Source organism: Macaca fascicularis, chromosome 5 (genome assembly GCF_037993035.2).
Source record: "Macaca fascicularis isolate 582-1 chromosome 5, T2T-MFA8v1.1".
Taxonomy (NCBI): Eukaryota; Metazoa; Chordata; class Mammalia; order Primates; family Cercopithecidae; genus Macaca; species Macaca fascicularis.
The window spans coordinates 167,841,448-167,852,862 of record NC_088379.1 but is presented as its reverse complement, the minus strand read 5'-3'; the positions used below and the strand labels follow the sequence as shown (position 1 = coordinate 167,852,862).

General features: G+C 35.1%; 1 long non-coding RNA gene across 1 annotated transcript in view; it reads right to left on the bottom strand.

Moving 5' to 3' along the window:
* Window positions 1-665: 665 nt before the first annotated feature.
* The window catches only part of LOC135970828 (uncharacterized), a 62,677-nt gene continuing 51,927 nt past the window's right edge, over window positions 666-11,415 (bottom strand). Inside the window, exon 3 of the long non-coding RNA XR_010586679.1 lies at window positions 666-845. This is a non-coding gene — a long non-coding RNA (uncharacterized lncRNA). The remainder of the gene's footprint in view (window positions 846-11,415) is intronic.

The following is an 11,415-nucleotide window of genomic DNA, read 5'->3' as shown; positions in this document are numbered from 1 at the left end:
TTATTTAATCAGTCTCTAAGAAGTTCAAAATCTTCCCTTATCTTCCTGTCTTCTTCTGAGCCCTCCTAACTCTTCCATTCTCTGCCTATTTCCCAGTTTCAGATAGCTTAATAGCAATGTCCCACTTAGTATTAATTTTCTGTACTAGGCCATTCTGGCACTGCTATAAAGAACGACCTGAAACTGGCTAATTTATAAATAAAGGAGATTTAGTTGGCTTACAGTTCTGCCATATTTGTAGGAAGCATGGTGCTGGTACCTGCTCAGCTTCTGGTGAAGCCTAAGAGAGCTTTCAGTAATGGTAGAAGATGAAGGGGGAGCCTACACATCATGTGGTGGAAGCAGGGGCGAAAAAAGGTAGGGAGGTGCCACACACTTTTAAATGACTGGATCTCATGAGAACTCACTATCTCAAGGACAGCAGTAAGCTATTTGTGAGGGACACACCACCGTGACCCAATCACCTTCCAACAGGCCCCACCTCCAACATAGGGGATTACATTTCAACATGAGGGGTGGGGACAAATATCCAACTGTATTACATTGTATTATATACTTCACATGGTAGAGAAAATTTAATATTTTTTAAGTATCTAGCTAATTTAACTTCATAATGTTAGATAAATGAATGAATGAACAAATAAATTAAAAAGCAAATATGCCATGATAAATGCTTTTATTGATATATATGTTAGCCCCATAATCTTAATTACTGATTAAGAAAAATCTTTGCAATTTACATTATGCAGTCTAAAAGAATTACAGAGTTTCGGAGCTAGGCACATGTCTTCCTCCTGGAGCTTCATTTCCAAGTTGTCATTCAGCTTCTACTGGACCATTCGCACCTTGGAATAAATCATGGTAAAATAAAGCAATTCAATAACAAGCCAATATACAATTATTAGATAATTTTTGTTTTGCTGAAATCTTTTAAATTTCATTTGATCTCCATTCATTTAATGTCTATCTTGTGCACACACAGTTTTACATAAAATGTTCCAATTAGAGTGGTCAGGTGATTTACTTCTCTGAGACTTCAATTTCCATTTGCAATATTGATGTGCCATTTGTAGGTTTATAGAGAATTTTATTGACAAGAGTGGTAGCATACTGAAATTTGGGTAATTGTGTTTCATTTAAGTCAATGTACCATGGTTTGATCAGAACTGTTCTATCTCTTGATAATTGTTATTCATGCTTTGAATATAAATAAAAATTGTTTTTAACGCTTTCTTTCCATGTCACATTTCAGTCTTAGCTTAAGTCATTAAAAATGCTATCCCGTTAGATCTATACTCATTTATGGCACTATCTTTGTTTCTGTTTTCCTTTTCCCATCTTTTGTTTATGATCCTTTATTTCTGATTTCTTCCTTGTATGACCATATTATTTATGTACTTCCCATCTTCATCTGAATCACTAGCAAATAACTAACAAATCTTGAAAAAATTTCTCTCTGGGCATTTTAAAATGGTCTGCCTGTATTGTAATTTTTACCTATGAAAACTTACCTACCTTTACCATAACTTTTTTGAATCTATCCTTATTCTATCTTTATACAATTTTTACCATTCACATTATTGCTATTTTATCAAGATCACTTATTATATATGATACAGCTTGCTAAAAAAAAGTGCCAGATTTTCACTCAAAACATTTTATTGTTCATTATTTTGTTTTTAGAAATCTTCATTGGCTGAAAGAGTAGCGTAGAGTTTTAATAGCAATTCTGCATGTTAGTAATGTTTTTAGACCAGGCACAATGGACACAATTCTACATATCTTACTTATGCATTCAAGTCAGCTAGGTAAATTTTTGATTCACATAATTAATCTTTACGAACTCATTACTCGTTATTGTTTAGACAGAACATTAACTTATTTGTATTTAAAAATCCTTTGACTGAATCACCTATTTAACAAAAAGAACAAATCAATTTTTGTGTATACATACTTGTAAGAATCATATTGCTAATATCACTGAGAATGCACTCCCCTTCATGTGGGAGATGTAGTAAATGTTAGTGATGGCATTATTTTTTTACTGAGAGAATTTCAGAGTTATAGAGAACAATATGTGAGACTAGAAAAATTAAGTATATAAAGTCTCTTTTGGTATTATTGCACCTAAAAAGGAAATTAAGTATGTTCATGCATTTTGGAAATAATAAAGTATGCTGGGTTTATATTAGGCTGTATATTTCTTTAAGTGCTTGGAAAATAATAACTAGTGGAAACTTCAAAGATAAATACTTTCAGGAAAAATTTCCCATATATATGTATATATATTAATATATATAACACTTATGTATATATTCATATATTATATATAATGTGTGCATATATTATATATTATATATACTTTCCTTTACCATATTATATGTACATATTATATATATGTATATATTATATATCGTACATATGTATACACACATAAAATACATGTAAATATCTACCTTACTAGTTACTAGTTGTATTATTTAGGTTTTCTGTATAATCATATAGATTTTGTTTATTTAATATTTTAAGGACTAAGAAATTTAAATTCTCCTATGTCTAGAGTGTCTCTTCCTAATTATTAATAGTAGCTTCATGAATTATTGCTGTTATATCCTCTTTATGGAACTGTTTTTGTTAATATTATTAACCATCCTTTTAGACTGCATACTATTATTAAATAAATGCATATTATCTGATACTATGATCTTTACTTCTTACTTTTTATTGATAGGTACTTGTGTTATAGTTGCATATTATTTTTAAGAAAGCTTTCTGAATCACCTTGCTTCAGGTGCATTTCACAGCGTTAGGTGGATTTTTATTGTGATGTAATAATAACATTTTATATAAATAAACTCATATTTATCATAATGGCAAAAATTTTAGTCTTGGTTTAGTGATATTACTTTCTTATATTTTCTGTTGTAATTCTTTCTTAAGTCTTTTATTACAAGGTTTTATTTCTTTGTGTTTTTTGTTTTGTGTATGGATCTACTGTTTATAATTAGATTACAATTTATATGTTTTTCTGGTGTTTATCTTTATTATTTTGTTAGTATAAAAGACCCTTGAGTATTATCTATTTTCAACCAACGATTGGGTAGTTATGTGTTTTCTTTAGATAGCATCTATTATATTCCTAATATGAACAGTGATAAAAGTTGACAAATATCAACTCTCCTCTCTTTTACTCAATTCTCCAATTTAAGTGAATAATATTATCATTCTTTGTGTTTATCTTTTTGTAAATATTGTCATATTTTAATGCCTTATTTAACAGCTCTAAGTTATACTTTAAATTCCAGCTGATGAGTCAATCAGCTGATTTCCTCTATCAATTTCAAAAAGGTAGTATTTCTATACTCTAAAGTAACATAATATTTCATCACCCTAATCCTCACATTAAAAATATTTTTAGTTTTGCAGTTAAATATATTAAAAATTGACCATCATTTATTTCCCCTAAATTGTGTTATTGTTTTGGCAGGTTGGAATACATATTTAATAGTTTCCTAAAGATAAACTCACAGAAACAACAATTGAGTTCTTAAATATTTACAAGTATCAGTTTCTTCATTTTTGTACATTGGTTACACTTCCTTGAGGATCTTGCATGTGTTGCAGTATTGTCTATGGTGTTCAATATTGTTGAGATATCTGAAGCCAGTGTAAATTTTTCTCCATATAAATAATGTTTAGGTTTTTCTCATATGCTAAAAATCTTATTTAATATCCAATAACTTCACAGACATATCTCAGTCTTTACTTTCTAGGTATATTTTTCCCCTCTGATGCAGAAGTAAAAGAAACTAAGTAGGGAAGCCAAAGAAATTAAAAGAAGAAACCAGTTTACTTAGCTCTGTACAAATACATTTGAAAACAAAGATTATATAGATGAGGTTATTATAGCCAAATATATAGTTTACCCAAACCAGCTTCCACAAAGAAAGAAAACTTTCAGACTCATTTTTATGTATCGAGCTTGGGTCATATTAAAAAGGGCCTTTCTCCAGAGTATTCAGCTGAATCAGCAGATTGTGTGTAGGTGTGTGCATGTGTGTCAAAGTGTGTGTAGGGGCGGGGGGCAATTCCGACCATCGGCATGGCGAAAATTGAATATCAACAGGCAGAGGGCCATTACTTAAATGGAAAGCCTCCATTTAAGCATCCCTAGACTGAGAGGTAGAGCCAGCATTTGAACATGAACTACTCTTGCATGGCATTAATGCCAGTCAGGCTCCACCAGTCAAGAAAGCACTATTCTTTTCTCATCTATCTCCTTCCTATCTTTCCTCTTAACTCTACCCCAATAATGATAAAGAAAAGGTTGGTGTGGAAAAGGAGTATAGCAGTGAGATGGAAAATTATTAAATAATTCAACCTTGAGTCTTTTAATATTTGGAAGCTTCTGAGGCTCAATCAGATTTGAACTAAAGACAGGAGAAATCTTTAAACTGAACAAAAAAATGGAAAGTCTAACATTAATTATTATTATTATTTTTTGAGATGGAGTCTCACTCTTGTCTCCCAGGCTGGAGTGCAGTGGCACAATCTCGGCTCACTGCAACCTCCGCCTCCCAGATTCAAGTGATTCTCCTGCCTCAGCGTCCCAAGTAGCCGGGATTGCAGGTTCCCTCCACCATGTCCAGTTAATTTTTGTATTTTTAGTAGAGACAGGGTTTCACCATGTTGGCCAGGCTGGTCTCGAGCTTCTTACCTCAATTGATCCACCTGCCTCAGCCTCCCACAGTACTGGCATTACAGGTGTGAGCCACTAAACCAGGTCTAACATTAACTTTGATGTAACTCTAATACCTAACATTTAGCCTATTCATGAATATCAAAGAAGTCCTGGAAAAGTTATAAAATTTGCCAAGATTTTCTTTGGAGCTGGAGAGGAATGATTAAAGAGTGGGTGTCAAGGCAGTTATGAGAAAGAAAAAGGTTATTTTTTCTTGTATCTGAATGAATTCATTCTGAAACTGATTACATATATAAAGTTTATTAAGAAAAAAATATCCCTGATACTTGGTAAAAATGGTAAGACGGTCTTTATTCAAAGAAGGTCATGGTGATAGGTCTAGGGAGCTTTGCAATTATCTGTGGGTAAACAATAATACCAAATTTAGTGTTGTGGTTAACATAGGGTTCACAGAAAGGAATGTTGTTATTGTCAGGGAGGAGTATATTAACTGCCTCAAATGTATTTGTAATATTTTATTTCTTAACCTGGGTGGTAAATATATGGGTGCTTATTCTTTTTTGTTTTCAAACTATTTCATATTAATATATAAATCATTACGGATATACACATGTACTGCTACTGATGTTGTAATGGATACATTTTTCTTTGAAAAACATTTTGGCAATACAGAGATTTTAGTTAAATATTCATAACCTTCAAAAACTAGTTATCACCAGAGATGTAAGTTAGATCACTTAAAGAGAGCGCATAGAAGAGGGAGAGGAGAGAGTCTGAGATGTAGCCCGGGTTCAGTGTAGGGAAGGATGACCCAGGAAGGGAGAGCACCACAGCACAGCAAGGGAGGAGGGAGAAATAGAGGAGAAAGCCACGGCACAGAAGTGGGACAAGAGGGCTTTTGAAGAAGAGGAAATGGTAAGTAGAACTGTATGCCTATTAAAAAAAAAAGAAAGAAAGAAAGAAAAGAAAAGATAAAAAAGAACCTACTAAACAGAAAAATCTGCTTTAGCTTCAGAGACATGGAAGTCATTAGTGACCACAGCCAGAGTGATAGGGATGGAAGAAAAATTGATGATGGCGTAGTGATAAGCACGCGGGGTGGATTCCAGGATGCAGCTCTCAGATCCCTGTTCAGAGATAAATAACTTATTACTCTAGCTGCTGCCAGGGCTGCCAGCACACGGTCCTCAACGACCAACCCTCTTTGGGATTTGCCTCAGCTGTGGAAAGCCACTTAACTCAAGTTCACATCCCCATTCCTGTGACCGCCTACATCCAATGACTGACTGATACGGTATAAAGTCCCGGCTCTCTTGCCCCCACCACAGACAGCTCTGAAGTTTCATCTCATCTTCAAAACTCGCACTAGCATCAGCTGAGGCTTCCATTGAGACTGCATTGCAGTCTCCTCTGCTCCTCTGCTCCGTTGGGCTTCTATTCTCTCCCTTCTGCAGATGTTCATCGTAAGAGCACTTTGGAATAAACGGACTTTGTGCAGATTTCTGAGTATCTACTACTTGATACATAGCTCACTTTGAAGAAAAGTAAACGACGGCCTTACTATAGGCAAGGTCTCTTAAGACTAGACAGTAAGAAAATTGAAATAATGATTAAAGGCGACACTTTCAAGATGTTTGAAAATTTAGAGAAAGTAAAAGATAGAACTTAAAAGTATGGTGAGAAAGTGTCTCGCCTTTACATTTTTATTTGAGAGAGACATTTCATGAAGCAGACACAGTGAACAATACTTCAAAAAAATATGTTAAAGCGCTTGGAAACAAACATTTTTTAGACATCCTACACACAAAAAGGGATAGAGAACTCTCAAAGAGGACAAAAACAATGAAAAATCTAGACTTCAGAGAAGTGGCAAAGTCTTAAAGCCAACAGCTATCCTGGGGTATCCGTCAACCCTGATGGCTCCCAGGCCTTTGTTTTAATGGACTTGACCTAGGGAAAGAAAGCAAAGCACAGGACCTACTCAAGTAGGAAATCCAGCCAAGACCCCCACACAGGGCTAGGAACACTGAAGAGCACTCACAATCAAGTGGAGACCCAAAAAGGATCATCCAGACCAACTCTCCCCACAGAGAGACAGAAAGGCAACCATCGCAGCCTTGGGTTTCAGGTATGGAGGGAGGAGATGTGTCGCCTCTCTTTAGTTTTCTAACCCAAATCTGTTATTATATAGGTTTGAGGTCAGACTGTATATATTACCTCTGTAGCCGCCCCGAAACTGAAAAGAAAAAAAAATTAATGTAAAACATAAATCTTTTGTATAGCACCTGGCTGTTGCATATACCAAATCTCTTAAAAAACTTAAACTTGGGCATTAAAGAGTTCTTCCAAATAAACTTCAGATGATTGAAATAAATTTTTAAAAGATAAAACTCATAAAAAAACTATGAAAAAGATCAATAGAAACAACAACAAAAAACTAAGAAATGCTGGAAATCCTTTAATGATCTGAATATTTTATATTCAGTATCTGAATGCATTTGAAGAAATAAAAAGTAATTTTAAAAGTATGGTCAAGTTTTGAAAGGTTGTCAAAAAGGATAAGATAGGCCATCAACATTGTGGACCCTCCACCAGCGAAGAGATTACAACTCACTTAAGGCTTAGATAATCCTTAACATTTTTTAGCAATAAAGTAGGTTTAACTAAAAAAAAAAAAAAAAAAAAAGAGTCTTAATTTTCTAACTATTTTAACAAGAGGAACCAATACAACGGCAGAGTTGAGGGAAACCCTGCTTGTGCCAGAAGCTGGCATGTGTATCTCAAACCTGATACGTATTTAGGGTGGCAAGTGTCTTGATGCTCATTCTGGGGAGAAGCCAGCTGACTCACCCAGCTGTCGTGTCTTTGTGAGTCTCGTGATCACAGGGAGAGATTTTGTCCAGTGTTTGCCTTTAGAAAACACACTGCCCTGTTAGCAATCTCTTCCCAGTCCCTTCTTCCATGGCAGCTACGTCTGATGATCCCATTCTGCTGAAACTAGTACCCATTCCCTTCTAGATTAAGATTTGGGGGAGAACTTCCTTTGCCATGTAAGGGCAATATGTGCTCAATTACATTTGCAGTTAGACCGACATATTCAATGTCTCTCTATAGGGCTGATGGGACTGGCTGCTGCTGCTTCCATTTATATAAAGGGGATGATGAATGCTCAGGTGGGTGCAGGCATATCACAACTCCTCAGGTTTTCAGAGGCCACAGTTTCACAGCCAGCACTGAGAAGTTGCAGCTGTCAAACTGCGCCACTCAGGGTGATAACCTGCATTCTCCTTATTCTCCAGTGTGAGTGAGCGTGTATGTGCGTGTGAGCCCGCAGTCCTTTCCCCGCCTGTTTAGAAAGTACTTAATAGGTGGTGATCTAGAATTCCGAAGACAAAGGTTTGTAACAAGTTCATAGAGGCTGAATATTTCTTTAACAGAGCTGATGCTATCAGACAGGAAAGCCTGGGCTTTTTCATTTGTGAAATGGGAAAGTAGGATAGTTTAGTTATCAGGTTATGTTCTTGAAAAAAAAAATTGTTAAAGTTCTAAGTACATAATATACATTTATTATAGAAAATTTAGAAGAACCAAAAAATACAAAAGAAAAAATCACCTATAACTTTCTAACTTTAATGTTTGTATGTAACATTAATATAAATATTGGATATATAACCTAGGCAGAGTATATAATGTGATATGATTTTTAATAAAGTATAAAACATTATATTGAATTAAATATAATATGTGATATGTAACTACTATAAAATATTATATTGCATTACATATTTCACCCACAAAATTGGAATATATAGTATATTACAACTTACATGGAATATATTTTCAGACTCTTAAATGTGAATGAGTAAGTGTTTGATGAAAGAATAAATAAATGAACTCATACATTAAAAAAAAAGATAGATCTGAAAGTCTGGAAATAAAATATACATTTTAGAAATGATGAACATAGCTGGAAAGTAGAAACGCAATAGATTGTTTAAAGAATAAAAGTATGAGTGCTTATTCTGTCATTCTTTTACTTTCTATTGTTTGCTGAAATATTTAATAATAAAATAAAATAAAATTACAGTGGACATTTTTTTCCTGTTCTTCCATGGCATGTAATAAAACAGAACAGCATACAAACAACATTTTATTGTATACAAGTGCTTAGTTCTCATGTTTAATAAAAGATGATATACCTGGAGGGCTCCTAAGTGGCATATCCACAGAATTTGATCAGTCTGAGGCTTGACTTAAGGCAGTGTGTTCAAGGAGCTCTAACTTCCTGTGGAGTGTTTGACTGAAGAGTACTAGAATATGCCATCCCAAAACATGCCTACTTGACATTTGGGTTATTTTAAAGTAAAGCCCATTTAAAAACCAGCAGATGCAGACAAAACTCTAAAAACAGGGTAGAGTTTTTTCTTCTGTAAAGGAAAATTACATTTATAAAGGAAATTTCCATTTGTAAAATAAATCTCACTTGTACCAGGAAGCGAACTCTTAACAATTTTTGTTTTCAATAGTGATGGCACTGACTTAACTCTGCATAACAAAGCTTAGTCAACAGCCTTTGTTTTCCATATTTTTTCCTGGTCACCTTCCCATAACTTGCCTCCACCACCTAGAAGCTGAAAAACTCCTTTTCCTTGGTTTAGCTTAAGGTGGTATTCAAGCCTATGTTTTAATCATCCTTTGGGTTGTCATTGCTGGGCACTTCCATTTGTACACGCTCAATACACATAATAATAGACTACTGTTTGCTTTTCTCTCGTTAATTTGTGTCAACCTTTAATAACGAGATTTTAAACGTATGATTAGGTATACAGCTTATTTTACTGCAAAGCTTAGTATGATTAGGTATAGAGTTTACTTGACTACAAACCTGGGAAACACTGACTGAACAAATGGGGTCAGCATTTCCAAAGTGGGGGAGTTAAAGTTTCACTTTAGAGGCATAGATGGAAACATTTTGGTATGATTACAACATTTTGTTACAGTGGGTAGTCAGGCAAACATGAGGAGGGGAGGAGAGGACCCCTACTCCAACCAGGAGTGTCAGTCAACCATCAGGTGGTGGTCAGGTGGTGGTTAACTATTTCTCTAAAATAATAATTGGTCTCAGCGGTTCCAGGGAAAGGCAGTCTCCCATAGACAGGAAAACCCTGAAACTGATGATCACCAGCTTCCCAGTAAGATCTCAGGAGTTGGTGAGTGGGCTCAAGCATGCACATTAAGAAGCAAAATGGCAGAGTTTAACCGGTATATAACCTTCTGGGGGCATTCTACCAGAAAAGGAAGAATGCTTTGGGTGAGCATGAGTACAGCTACTGTAAACACACTGTGCAGGCTCACCTCCCAAGTGCTGGCATACCACCACACATGCAGGCAGCTCACCCCCAAGGGAAGAATCAAGGGAAAAGGGATGCAAGATACTGGAAGTATGCCAGCATATAAAACCCTAAGTCCAAGGTCAAATGTCAGATGGGGCACTTGTCCTCCAACTTGCTCACTGGTCCCTATTCCAAGTGTAATTTACTTTCTTTTCATTCCTGCTCTGAAGCTTTTTAATAAACTTTTACTCCTGGTCTAAAACTTGCCTCGATCTCTTCTTCTGCCTTATGCTCCTCAGTCAAATTCTTTCTTCTGAGGAGGCAAGAATTGAGGTTGCTGAAGATCTTTATGGATTCGCCACCAGTAACCTGGATACCCACCACTGCTAGCAATTTTCCATACAAATCCAGGTGTGTACACCACAGTGATTTGGTTGGTTATAGATTGTACATTCCAAGGAAGATTATTTATACTTTATATATCCATGAGGAGGGATAGTGATCTGGAGGGGAGTCTTTTCTCTGGTGCCATTTGGTCTTAATTATATACAGAAAAAAAAAGGCAGAAGTTGTGTGACTTAGGTTGCAAAGCTGCATCCCTTCAAGGCTAAGGATAATTTAAAGTTTCAGAAGTTTCAAGTTGTAATTATTTTTAGTTGAAATTATTTAATTTTACATTTCCACCAAGATCTTTAGAAGAAATTATTATAGATAAACTCAAAGGATTTAGCGTTTTTTATGTTATGGAACTTAGTCCAGCATCTCTAGGAAGGTTCATTCAGAGAGTACCATGTTCTACAGCAGGGGCAACTTTTCAGCTACAAAGCTGGTGGAATATAGGCCAAATTTAAAGCAACAAGAGAGAAGTGAATTTGTGACCTGAGTCAGGCTATATGGCTGCATCTTTAATTAATGTAATTTTTTGAATGGCCATTATTTTAGTTTTTTCAGCTGTATATTGACTTCATGGAAAACAAATGCAGTAGCAGCAGTGAAGACAAAAACATGACAAAACAAAACAAATGACTATAATTCCTAGAATAAGTAATAAGCCACCAGGTTTCCTGAGATCCAAACCAGCTCTTTAGCCAATCATTCAGAAAAGGTGTTGGGTCTGAAAGTTTAGTTATTTAGGTTTTCCTATCAACACTTAATTGAGTGATTTTATCTAATTTATTTGGGATATAGACACAACTCTCAGTTTTTATGGTAGTGGAGGTTCTTCCTTGGGCTCCAGTGAGCATATTTAAAGTCATATAGTTTTATAACACACCCTTTCCCATAGAAGTTAGTTCATTGTTTAAAAATGAAATGCTTATGTGGCTGTTATTTGGGGCCTTTTTTTTGTACAGCTGATTAGGGCTTCTACATGATATTACA